The 13,878-nt window shown below is 43.9% G+C and overlaps 1 protein-coding gene across 1 annotated transcript in view; it reads left to right on the top strand.

Moving 5' to 3' along the window:
• The window catches only part of SERHL2 (serine hydrolase like 2), a gene marked incomplete at both ends in the record, with an annotated part of 881,593 nt that overhangs the window by 342,959 nt on the left and 524,756 nt on the right, over positions 1–13,878 (top strand). The gene's annotated exons all lie outside the window — the stretch shown is intronic.

Below are 13,878 nucleotides of genomic sequence, written 5' to 3' on the forward strand. Positions count from 1 at the left end.
GAAAATTGCAACAAATGTTAGAGGTTAGTGAAAATTAGTTAGTTGAAAATTGCAACAAATTTCAAGTGGAACTCTGGACAAAATAAAAGTTATACAGAATACGGTGCGGTCTGTTAATATTTACACAACAGTTTTTTGTTTTTTTTTCATATAGGATACGTATATATATACACACACACACACACACACACACACAGCTCATGTAAATTTCTTGTCCCCTCAAAATAACACAACACAGCTATTAATGTCTAAACCGCTGGCAACAAAAGTGAGTACACCCCTAACTGACAATGTCCAAATTGGGCCCAATCAGCCATTTTGCCTTCCCAGTGTCATGTGACTCGTTAGTGTTACAAGGTCTTGGTGTGAATGGGGAGCAGGTATGTTAAATTAGGTGTTATAGCTCTCACTCTTTCATACTGGTCACTGGAAGTTCAACATGGCACTTCATGGCAAAGAACTCTCTGAGGATCTGAAAAAAAGAATTGTTGCTCTACATAAAGATGTCCTAGGCTATAAGAAGATTGTCAAGACCCTGAAACTGAGCTGCAGCACAGTGGCCAAGACAATACAGCAGTTTAACAGGACAGGTTCCAGTCAGAACAGGCCTCGCCATGGTTGACCAAAGAAGTTGAGTGCACGTGCTTGTCCTATCGAGAGGTTGTCTTTGGGAAAAAGACGTATGAGTGCTGCCAGCATTGCTGCAGAGGTTGAAGGGGTGGGGGGGGGGGGGTCAGCCTGTCAGTGCTCAGACCATATGCCGCACACTGCATCAAATTGGTCTGCTTGGCTGTCGTCACAGAAGGAAGCCTCTTCTAAAGATGATGCACAAGAAAGTCTGCAAACCGTTTGCTGAAGACAAGCAGACTAAAGACATGGATTACTGGAACCATGTCCTGTGGTCTAATGAGACCAAGATAAACTTACTTGGTTTAGATGGTGTCAAACGTGTCTCGGCAACCAGGTGAGGAGTACAAAGACAAGTGTGTCTTGCCTACAGTCAAGCATGGTGGTGGGAGTGTCATGGTCTGGGGCTGCTACCGACACTGGAGAGCTACAGTTCTTTGAGGGAACCATGAATGCCAACTTGTACTGTGACATACTGAAGCAGACCATGATCCCCTCCCTTCGGAAACTGGGCCGCAGGGCAGTATTCCAAAATAAGGACCCCAAACACACCTCCAAGATGACCAATGCCTTGCGAAAGAAGCTGAGGGTAAAGCATGTCTCCAGAACTAAACCCTATTGAGCATCTGTGAGGCATCCTCATACGGAAGATGGAGCACAAGGTCTCTAACATCCACCAGCTCCGTGATGTCATCATAGAGGAGTGGAAGAGGACTCCAGTGGTAACCTGTTAAGCTCTGGTGAACTCTATGCCCAAGAGGGTTAAGGCAGTGCTGGGAAATAATAGCGACCATACAAAATTTGACATTATTGGGCCCAATTTGGATATTTTCACTTAGGGGTTTTCTCACTTTTGTTTCCAGTGGTTTAGACATCAATGGCTGTGTGTTGAGTTATTGTGTGTTGAGGGGACAGCAACTTTAAACTGTTATATAAGCTGTACACTCACTACTTTACTTTACAGCAAAGTGTAATTTCTTCAGTGTTGTCACATGAAAAGATATAATAAAATGTGAGGGGTGTACTCACTTTTGTGAAATACCATATATACAGTGGGTACGGAAAGTATTCAGACCCCCTTAAATTTTTCACTCTTTGTTATATTGCAGCCATTTGCTAAAATCATTTAGGTTGATTCTTCTTCCTCATGAATGTACACATAGCACCCCATACTGACAGAAAAACACAGAATTGTTGACATTGTTGCAGATTTATTAAAAAAGAAAAACTGAAATATCACATGGTCCTAAGTATTCAGACCCTTTGCTGTGACACTCATATATTTAACTCAGGTGCTTTCCATTTCTTCTGATCATCCTTGAGATGGTTCTACACCTTCATTTGAGTCCAGCTTTGTTTGATTATACTGATTGGACTTGATTAGGAAAGCCACACACCTGTCCATATAAGACCTTCCAGATCACAATGCATGTCAGAGCAAATGAGAATCATGAGGTCAAAGGAACTGCCTGAAGAGCTCAGAGACAGAATTGTGGCAAGGCACAGATCTGGCCAAGGTTACAAAAAGATTTCTGCTGCACTTAAGGTTCATAAGAGCACAGTGGCCTCCATAATCCTCAAATGGAAGACGTTTGGGATGACCAGAACCCTTCCTAGAGCTGGCCGTCCGGCCAAACTGAGCTATCGGGGGAGAAGAGCCTTGGTGAGAGAGGTAAAGAAGAACCCAAAGATCACTGTGGCTGAGCTCCAGAGATGCAGTCAGGAGATGGGAGAAAGTTGTAGAAAGTCAACCATCACTGCAGCCCTCCACCAGTCGGGGCTTTATGGCAGAGTGGCCCGACGGAAGCCTCTCCTCAATATAAGACACATGAAAGCCTGCATGGAGTTTGCTAAAAAACACCTGAAGGACTCCAAGATGGTGAGAAATAAGATTCTCTGGTCTGATGAGACCAAAATAGAACTTTTTGGCCTTAATTCTAAGCGTTATGTGTGGAGAAAACCAGGCACTGCTCATCACCTTTCCAATACAGTCCCAACAGTGAAGCATGGTGGTGGCAGCATCATGCTGTGGGGGTGTTTTTCAGCTGCAGGGACAGGACGACTGGTTGCAATCGAGGGAAAGATGAATGCGGCCAAGTACAGGGATATCCTGGACAAAAACCTTCTCCAGAGTGCTCTGGACCTCAGACTGGGCCGAAGGTTTACCTTCCAACAAGACAATGACCCTAAGCACACAGCTAAAATAACGAAGGAGTGGCTTCACAACAACTCCGTGACTGTTCTTGAATGGCCCAGCCAGAGCCCTGACTTAAACCCAATTGAGCATCTCTGGAGAGACCTAAAAATGGCTGTCCACCAACGTTTACCATCCAACCTGACAGAACTGGAGAGGATCTGCAAGGAGGAATGGCAGAGGATCCCCAAATCCAGGTGTGAAAGACTTGTTGCATCTTTCCCAAAAAGACTCCTGGCTGTATTAGATCAAAAGGGGGCTTCTACTAAATACTGTGCAAAGGGTCTGAATACTTAGGACCATGTGATATTTCAGTTTTTCTTTTTTAATAAATCTGCAACAATGTCAACAATTCTGTGTTTTTCTGTCAGTATGGGGTGCTATGTGTACATTCATGAGGAAGAAGAATGAACCTAAATGATTTTAGCAAATGGCTGCAATATAACAAAGAGTGAAAAATTTAAGGGGGTCTGAATACTTTCCGTACCCACTGTATATAATACTGTATATATATATATTATCTAGAGCAGGGATCTCCAAACTATGGCCCTCCAGCTGTGGCAGAACTACACGTCCCATGAGGCATTGCAAAACTCTGACATTCACAGACATGACTAGGCATGATGGGAATTGTAGTTCCCGAACAACTGGAGGGCCATCATTTGGAGACCCCTGATCTAGAGAGTCAGCCAGGATGATCACATTTAGTGTAAATAACAATAGAACAAGGCAAGTGGGGAACATAAGAACCCTTAACTTCAGAATGGCAGACTTTCCAAAATTGTACTCATTGATGGAAAGGGTAAACTGGGACCGAACCCTAGGATCCCTGACCACAGAGGAAAAATGGGAATGCTTTAGGAACATATTAAGCAAAGGCATCTTGCAGTGCATTCCTATGGGAAATAAATTTAGAAGAGACAAGGCCAAACCAGGCTGGCTAAACCGTAGCGTTAAAAATCTTATTAGGGGAAAAAAATTGGCCTTCAGGAAATATAAATCAGAAGGCACAGTATTGGCTTTCGACCAATACAAGGAGGCAAATAAGAAGTGTAAACACAAAATCAAGATGGCTAAAATAGACTTTGAGAGACAAATAGCGGAGGATAGTAAAAAAACCCAAAGGAATTCTTTAAGTATATCAACAGCAAAAAAACTAGGGCAGAGCATATTGCACACATAATTAGCGATGATGGGAGGTTGGTTACAGAGGACACTGAAAAAGCAACAGTGCTGAATGCTTTTTTCTCGTCAGTATTTACACAGGAAACGGAGGGGTACACTGACCATGACTGTTTGGTTAGTAGTAATACACAGGACTTGCCAATATGGCTAACAGAGGGTGAAATCAGGGAAAGGCTGGATAAACTTAACACAAACAAATCACCAGGCCCAGATGGCGTACATCCGAGAGTACTCAAGAAACTAAGTAAGGTTATATCCAGACTACTGTTCCTGATCTTTGCGGACAGTATTAGGACAGGAAATGTACCAGGAGATTGGAGGAAAGCTAACGTGATTCCGATATTCAAAAAGGGTCAGAGGCATGTCCCGGGAAATTATAGGCCTGTCAGTTTGACATCGATAGTATGTAAACTTCTGGAGGGGATGATAAGGGACTATATGGTAGAGTTTGCTAAAGACAACAGCATCATCAGTAATAACCAGCACGGGTTTACAAATGGGCGTTCTTGTCAAACCAATCTATTAGCATTCTACGAGGAGGTGAGCTGTGAGCTAGATAGGGGCAGACCAGTGGATGTGGTGTACCTAGATTTCGCTAAGGCGTTTGATACAGTTCCCCATAAGCGCTTAATTTTATATTTATTTATAAAATAAGGTCTGCAGGTATCGACAGCATGGTTTGCTTTTGGATAAAGGCTAAAAGGGCGTGTCCAAAGGGTGGTAATAAACGGCGCATACTCAGACTGGTCTGAGGTAGTAAGCGGGGTCCCCCAAGGCTCAGTCCTGGGACCAACCTTGTTCAATTTATTCATAAACAGCATTGATTTCAGCAGTTCAATATCAGTTTTTGCAGATGACACAAAATTGGGCAGGGCAATAACTGCACAGCATGAAGCAGATATCCTACAGGATGACCTAGACAAAATAACGGAGTGGGCAACGACTTGGCAAATGAGGTTTAACGTAGAGAAGTGTAAGGTTTTGCACTTGGGGACTAGAAACATAAAAGCACAATACATGTTACGAGGGGAACCCTTGGGGGAATCAAAAATGGAGAAGGATCTGGGAGTCTTGGTTGATGATAGACTAGGCAACAGCATGCAATGTCAAGCGGCAGCTGCCAAAGCCAGCAGAATATTAGCATGTGTAAAGAAAGGGATGTATTCCAGAGATGAGACTATAATCCTTCCACTTTATAAAACTCTGGTCCGACCGCATCTGGAGTATTCTGTCCAGTTCTGGTCGTCAGTCCTCAGAAGGGATGTGTTGGAGCTGGAGAAAGTCCAGAGAAGGGCAACTAAACTGATTAGGGGATTGGAGGACCTTGATTATGAAGAGCGTCTGCAATCGCTGGATTTATTCTCCCTGGAAAAGAGACGCCTGAGGGGGGACATGATAGCAATTTTTAAATATCTCAATGGGGATCTCAGCTTAGAAAAAAAGCTGTTCAGTCAAAGGGATTGCATGAGGACTCGGGGTCATACAATGCGATTAGAGGAGAAGCGTTTTAACCTCAGGCAACGTGGGGGGTTCTTTACTGTTAGGACTACAAGATTGTGGAATTCTCTACCACAAGAGGTGGTTTCTGCGGGTAGTATGGTGGCTTTCAAAAGACTATTGGACGTGCATCTCAAGGATCAGAACATTCAGGGGTATGTGAGATGATTACAGCCACACACACCTACACAGGTTGAACTGGATGGACTATTGTCTTTATTCAACCTCACCTACTATGTAACTATGTAAGCCTGGGACAGGCTGAAGAGAGGATTAATTATAGAGGGCAGGTACTTCCCTTTTAAACCTGCTTATTAGGCAGCTGGTCTGAAAGTGTCAGTGGAGCTGTTTGCTAGGAGTGGAAGAGACACCAGCACGTTGAGATGGAAGCTCTATTGCTGTCTGTGACCTGTACTGGGTGAGCCAAGCCTTATGGGAGACTGTAGCTCTGGTTAGAGCTGTCTAAGAATTGCCTTTAAAGAGGTTGTAAACTCATACACACTTTTTTTTTTTGTTCTTAATGAAAATAATATTGCTGCGCCAAGTCTTTCATTGGAGATAAATAAATATGTTTGGTGTACAAAATGTTATCACAATAACTCTAAATCAGTCCATCAACTGTGATACTAAAGTGATAAATCAATTTCTGAGCCGTGATTATAAAATCAATAATATTAATAGTCCCAATCCTCAGTGAAAATAGTGACTGAAAGAAAATCAAAAAATCTTCATCCACAAACGTGATCAAAAGTGCTGCATGCTTCACTCCAGGTGCTCCTAGTGATTAGCAGCTCATCTTAGGAACAGACTCCTGAGAGTCAATAAACACTCTGGAATAATCACTGCAGTCTGGTTTGCCTTCCCATCACCGCCTCCTGATAGTCCCTCCAGGTTTATATGGCATCGGTGTGGAAAAAATAAAAGCAAGATCTAGTGCTCTCTCCCACCCCGCTGACGAAGTCTATGACGCAACGCGTACGGGGAAGGAGCCTGCACGTCATCACGTCGATTCCCGGAGACCACAGGCAGCGCTTGATGCTATGATAAGTCCGCACTGCTGAAGTGCTTTGAAATGTAAGTGCGATTTCACCATTTATGATTTAATAAATAGCCTTAAAATCAGAGAGCACTAGATCTTGCTTTTATTTTTTCCACACCGATGCCATATAAACCTGGAGGGACTATCAGGAGGCGGTGATGGGAAGGCAAACCAGACTGCAGTGATTATTCCAGAGTGTTTATTGACTCTCAGGAGTCTGTTCCTAAGGTGAGCTGCTAATCTGTCACTAGTCACTAGGAGCACCTGGAGTGAAGCATGCAGCACTTTTGATCACGTTTGTGGATGAAGATTTTTTGATTTTCTTTCAGTCACTATTTTCACTGAGGATTGGGACTATTAATATTATTGATTTTATAATCACGGCTCAGAAATTGATTTATCACTTTAGTATCACAGTTGATGGACTGATTTAGAGTTATTGTGATAACATTTTGTACACCAAACATATTTATTTATCTCCAATGAAAGACTTGGCGCAGCAATATTATTTTCTTTAAGTTTTCACAGGTGTTTTTGTGTTTGGCACTGATTGTTTGCAGCCTTGTGCACAAGAATCTTGATTGATTCTTTTTTTCTGTTGAATGTGGGCTTGCGCTGATTATTTTTGATTTACATTTTTTTTTTTGTTCGACCTGAAAGAGAAACACTTAATGAGCTAATATGCATCGCATACTAGCTCATTATGCAATACTTACCTTAGAACGAGCCTCCGCCGTGCAGTCCACTTACCTCTATGACAGGCGACATGTCCAGTGGCACGTCTTCCGGGATCATGGCATCCGGCCATCTGATTGGCCGGAGCCGCGGTGACGTCACTCCCACGCACGCGCGTGGGAGCCAATGGTCACGGCACGGGACTCTGAAGGAACGACACCAGCGGCCGTTCCTTCAGAGCACATGCGCCAGTGACGTCACTGGCTGCATGAAAGGTAAATATCTCCTAAACCCGGGGTCCTCAATAGGCGGACTCCGGGCCGCCTCCGGATCCACACGGATTAAAATCTGGACCGCCGAAGTGGTCTGCTTCCTTCTGTCTCAGCGGGGGGCAGAATGGAGAGGATCGGAGTGGCTGTGTTTTACACTTACAGCGCTACTTGATTACAAAAAGCCGAGTACAAGTTCTTCTGCGGTGGAGAGGATGTCCTACAAAGTCCCGCCTCCTGTACCGGCTCTTACCTATGATAGACAGAACACTGGTGACGTCTATCATAGGAGTCGGTGTCCAGGAGGCGGGACTTTGTAGGACATCCTCTCCGTCGGGTAAGAACTTGTACTCGGCTTTTTGTAATCATGCAGCACTGTAAGTGTAAAACACAGCCACTCCGATCCTCCCGATCCTCTCAATTCTAACCCCCCCGCTGATGACAGAAGGAAGCAGACCGCTTTGGCGGTCCAGGTTAATGGGGGCACGCACACTGGTCAATCTGCAATATTGGGGGCACGCACACTGGTCACTGCATTATTGGGGGCACACACACTGGTCACTCTGCATTATTGGGGGCACACACACTGGTCACTTTGCATTATTGGGGGCATGCACACTGGTCACTCTGCATTATTGGGGGCATGCACACTGGTCAATCTGCATTAATGGGGGCACGCACATGGTCGCTCTGCATTAATGGGGGCACGCACATGGTCGCTCTGCATTTATGGGGGCACGCACACTGGTCACTCTGCATTATTGGGGGCACACACACTGGTCAATCTGCATTAATGGTGGCACGCACATGGTCGCTCTGCATTAATGGGGGCACGCACAATGGTCAATCTGCATTAATGGGGGCACGCACAATGGTCGCTCTGCATTAATGGGGCACGCACAATGGTCGCTCTGCATTAATGGGGGCACGCACACTGGTCAATCTGCATTAATGGGGGCACGCACATGGTCGCTCTGCATTAATGGGGACACGCTCTGCATTAATAGGGGCATGCACATGGTCGCTCTGCATTAATGGGGGCACGCACATGGTCACTCTGCATTAATGGGGGCACGCACATGGTCACTCTGCATTAATGGGGAAACGCTCTGCATTAATAGGGGCACACACATGGTCGCTCTGCATTAATGGGGGCACGCACATGGTCACTCTGCATTAATGGGGGCACGCACAATGGTCGCTCTGCATTGGATGGGGGCAAGTTTTGGGGAATGCCTTTTTTTGTTGTTGGCATTCTGTATTTGGAATTTGACGGTCACTTTTCCAGACCTCGGACTGAATGGAAAATTTGTAATTGGACCTTTCAAGTTTACATTTGAGTACCCCTGTCCTAAACGGTACATGTTTAGGAGATATTTACAGTACCTATAGGTAAGCCTTATCATAGGCTTACCTATAGGTAAAAGTGTCAGAGGAGGGTTTACTTCCTCTTTAAAGCGGAGTTCCGGCCTCAGGGGGTCAATTTGAGCTAAAAATACCCCCGGGACAGTCAGGGCTAGTACATTCCATAACGGATAGCCTCTGAACTGCCCCAGGTCACACTTACCTGTAAGAAGAAATACTTACCTTGAAAATTTCTATTCCAGCGCTGCCATCTCAGGTGTAGGCAGCTGAAGCCGCAGCATCCCTCTTCGTGTCCTCTTCGTGACGTCGGAGTCCCACAATGCACTGCCCTGGCCCCGCTCTTCACTTTCGGTGCAGGCGCCGCATCCCAGCACAGCTTCTGGGCATGCCCAGAAGCTGTTTAGCAGTGAATACCACGCCTGCACCGGAAGTGACGAGCGGGGCCGGTGCAGGCGCATTGATTCCTGGGAGCGATGACGTTCAGCTCCCTGGAATCATCGCAAACCGAAAGTGACGGGGCGGGCCGCGGCCGCAGAGGGAGGAAGTGGAAGGAAGGTGAGTATGTTTTCTTCTATAATAAGGTAAGTGACCAAAAAAAAAATCGCCATTATCCATTTCTTTTTCAGGTTCCCCTTAGCAAGCGGAAGGTCCAATATCGATTTTGAGGCCGGAACTCTGCTTTAAGCCTGCTTGCTGCAAAGACTATGCTTTACCCTTCTGTGAATTTGTGTGTGATTTGCTGAATAAAAGCATATTTAAATTTCACTGGACTGTCTCTTGAGCCGGCTGTTCACCCCTCTGATCCCGTACAATTGGTGGAGGAATGCCGGCCAATCCCATGTCCTGGATTAAAACTGTGCAGCCTGTGAAAATTTCTGAATTTCTTGTTTAAAAAATATGCATTTATTTAAAAGGTAGTGTACTTGCATGTATCATGAGAACGTCAGGCATAAAAACATTCTCTCCAGATAGCAATAGGGAAGCAAACGCCACAGCGTTCCTTTGCTGGGCCGGTGTGGTCGTAGCATCTGGTCCAGCTGGACGTACGTTTCGTCACAAGATTGACGTCAACAGGATCGTGGCTTCCAGACGCTGACCACGCTTATTTATATCCCAAAAATGATTAGAACACAGAGGGGTGGGCGGAAACAAAATGCCCATCCACATCATACCAAGGGCAGAAGTGCTGTATTGTGTAAAGAGGGCAGAAGTAATGTCACACCCAGCAATCACAGTCAGAACTAAAGCAAGACTGCCCAAAGTTACTGAAGCTTCTAGATAACATAGTGCAAAGGTGCTTGATTATATCAGTGTGAAATAAAAGACAAAAACTGTCACCTCATAAAGATTGCAAATATAATATCCCAGAAACAATTAGAACACAGAAGGGTTGGCGGAAATAATACCACCCATTCACATCATGCTAAGGGCAGAAGTGCTGCATCGTGTAAAGAGGGCGGAAGTGATGTCACACCCAGCAATTACAGTCAGATCTGAAGCAAGACCGCCTGAAGTTACTAAAACTTCTAAATAACATAGTGCAAAGGTGATTGATTACATCGGTGTGAAATAAAGGACAAAAACTATGTCACCTCTTAAAGATTGCAAATATAATGGTATAAAGATCAAAATATAAATAGAGCCTCCTATATCTCCTTATAACAAGAAGATCCAGAATAATAATAAACCAGAAATGGTGCCATCTAGTTGTGAAAAATGGGAACAAGCCAATCAGTATTATATCCTGCATCTAGTCTAAAGAAAACCATATAGATGGAAAAAATGAAATTAAATTATAGATGCCATCTGGCACTATACAGCAACTTCCCTCCATAGAAATAATAATTAAAATACAATCGAAGAGTGTCCACATATTAAAGATCTCCACATATAAGGTATCCAGTGCCCTCATAGCATTCATATAACAAAAAAAAAAAAAAAATTATAATAATATTAATGAAAATGTATAATATAGTAAAAAAAGTATAATCTAGTAAAAAAAAAAAAAAAAAAATGAAAGCAATGACAGATAAACCCAAACATGACCATAGCATAGGAAATATTAACTATTGTTTATAAAACAATTTATGTCCAACTCCACATTGATACTATAAGGCCTGTCCGTTTTTCAGGCGGATCTAAACGGATGTCAGCCCTATCCGCTGACATCCGATCCGTCCAATCTGGGCGGATGGAAACCCTATTTTCCATCCGTCCAGCGTATCGGATCGGATGAGAATGGACAGACGGTCCGTTCCCATCCGATTCCCCCATAGAGAACAGTGGGACCTGACAGCTGTGTCTCCGCACATAGCGCGGAGACACAGCTGCCATCTGCCTGCTCAGCGGGGGATCGGCGGATCGACCCCCCCCCCCCGCTGAGATAAACGGAGTCCGCCGACGGACCGGATTGTGTGAAAGGGGCCTAAGGGACATAGTGTGTCTCAAAGCAGGAAATCTCCCTTTTAATGTTGGAACCCCTCCAATGCGGAGTGAATTTGTCAATAGCAACAAAAAAGGTCCCATTAGGGTTCCTATGATGACAAAGTCATAGTGTTTGGAAACGCTATGACCCTGAAAACTATTTTGATGTTTCCTTCATGTTCTCCCAGTCTTACTTGTAATGCCCTTATGGTATGGCCTACATATTGCTTGCCACATTTGCACTGTAGCAAGTATACAACATTTTTGGTTGAACAAGTAATAAGAGTTGATGACAAATTCTCGAACGATCATAGTTATGTTGTTGAAAAAAAAGGTTTGGAATGCTGAGAGGGTTCTCGGGGAGAAAAATGTTGAATAAGGTCCCTCTCTCTATCCCATCCACGCTTGGGGGTACCATATGGGTGGCGAGCTATGATCCTATTATCTGAAGGGGATTCTCAATATTCATCCTCCATTGAAATCTTATCTTAAAAATTCTTGAATTCGCCATGACTCCTAACTTTTTTCGATTTAACAACACGTATTATTTACAAGATCGCGGCGTCGCAATGGAAGCTAAATTCGCTCCAAGCCTAGCGAATCTTTTTATGGCCAGGTGGGAGGAGGATGTCATCTTTGGGGACCGTCCGCCACAACTTGTTTTGTGGGGGAGGTACATAGATGACATCCTCCTCCTGTGGGATGGCGATCAGAGGTCCCCTGACTCCTTTATGCAGGGTCTAAACAATAATGAAAACAAAAGAAGGGCGCACCAGCCTAGCACATTCATTATCCTCAGTAGGCTTTTTATTTTTAAAAGATTAAAAGATGTCTACTCACAAACAGGTGATGTAAACCAGCATCTCAGATCCGACTAATAACGTCCATGATATTGGAGTCCACAGTCTTAGTCAAGGTTATCGGCTGACGCGTTTCGAGGCATATGCCTCTTCCTCAGAACCTATGGATCATGCCTGGACCCTTGGTATATATACCAAAAGTGATTCCAAATAACCCCAAAAGGGGGGGAGGAAGTTCCTCCCTTGTGGGTGTGACCACACAGATGTTATTAGCTATAGTTTAACACACACTTCATTGTCAGTATACAAATAACTATAAAATAATTCATTACATATATCAATATTGCACATATTACCTATGTAGCTGGTCACAAATTCATGACATACATAAGTCTTACACAGGATATCACTTACTATGTTGTAAAACTGATTTGGGTTGCATGCATTCACATATCTGAACATAAAACAGCCTGAACATAAAATGCATTTAAAAAAAGGGGGAAGAAGTTTTCTTAGAAACCAAAATGTTGTCTATGACCTACTATTCATGTTCCAATGGCTTATGTCATCCTATATCACAGTGGAATTATATGATTCATCACTTATCTTATTAGATTGTGGATCACAGGTAGGCATGGATGGAGGCACCATTGGTGGTATTGGATGAGGTGTACTCGTGTATTATCTCAGTTTATTGTCTTGTAATGACCGCAATATAATCGGGGCTTTGTACATCCAGCATACTGCATACACTGGGGAGGGGAGTGGAACGCACGCCATCCAATCCCCGAAACAGCCGTGCGTTCCAACTGTGTGACGTCAGTTCCGCCTGCGGCAGACAATCAGGAAGTGAGATGCATGCCGCGGTTCCCAGAAGGGCCGTGCTTTCCAAGGGAGTGACGTCAGTTCTACATGCGTCACTTCCGTCATTTTGTAATGCGACACACTATTCTCCTCAAAAGCATGTACTATTATCGGGGAGTCTCACATATTGAACCATGTTGTTGTGCTCAGATACACATGTGAGATATATATTTGATTCAGTTAGCCTTTTAAAACCTTTTAACAATGCTTACTGTACAATTGTGTTTTTATTATATATATATATATACATATATATTTTTAATTTTCTTTTTTGTTTTAACTGAAGGTTGCACGTACAAAAATGGTAAAACATTTAGGTTTTTTGATATGTATATACACATTTGTACGTATTAATAACAATTTTTTAATATATGTCCCTTTTTAGTAAAGCATATATGCTTACCCAAGTAACACAGAGAGTTAAATAGGGACTAGAACACTTATTGCCCTCCGAAAATAATGGTTGTATTTTTTTAAATTTTAAATATAGAGGAAAGGGGGTGATCGGGCATAGCATATGAGAACGAACAGTGTAGGTAGAGGAGGCTGACAAACTGTCCGGGGTTCGGACGGTTAGCTTAGGAGGAGGTGGAGACGTGAATGCTGTAGAGGCAGAAGTGAGACATGTAGTACTGACGTCACTCCCTTGGAACGCACGGCCCTTCCCGGGAACGACGGCGCGCGTCCCACTTCCTGATTGTCTGGGGTAGACGGAACTAACGTCACACAGTTGGAACGCAAGGCCCTTCCGGGATTGGATGGCGTGCGTTCCTCTCCCCTCCCCAGTGTATGTGGTTTGCTGGATGTACAAACCCCCGATTATATGGCGGTCATTACAAGACATTAAACTGAGATAATCCACAAGTACACCTCATCTAATACCACCAACTGTGCCTCCATCCATGCCTACCTGCAATCCACAATCTAATAAAGATAAGT

The sequence above is a fragment of the Pelophylax lessonae genome (assembly GCF_965119305.1).
Source record: "Pelophylax lessonae genome assembly, chromosome: 8".
Classification (NCBI taxonomy): domain Eukaryota; kingdom Metazoa; phylum Chordata; class Amphibia; order Anura; family Ranidae; genus Pelophylax; species Pelophylax lessonae.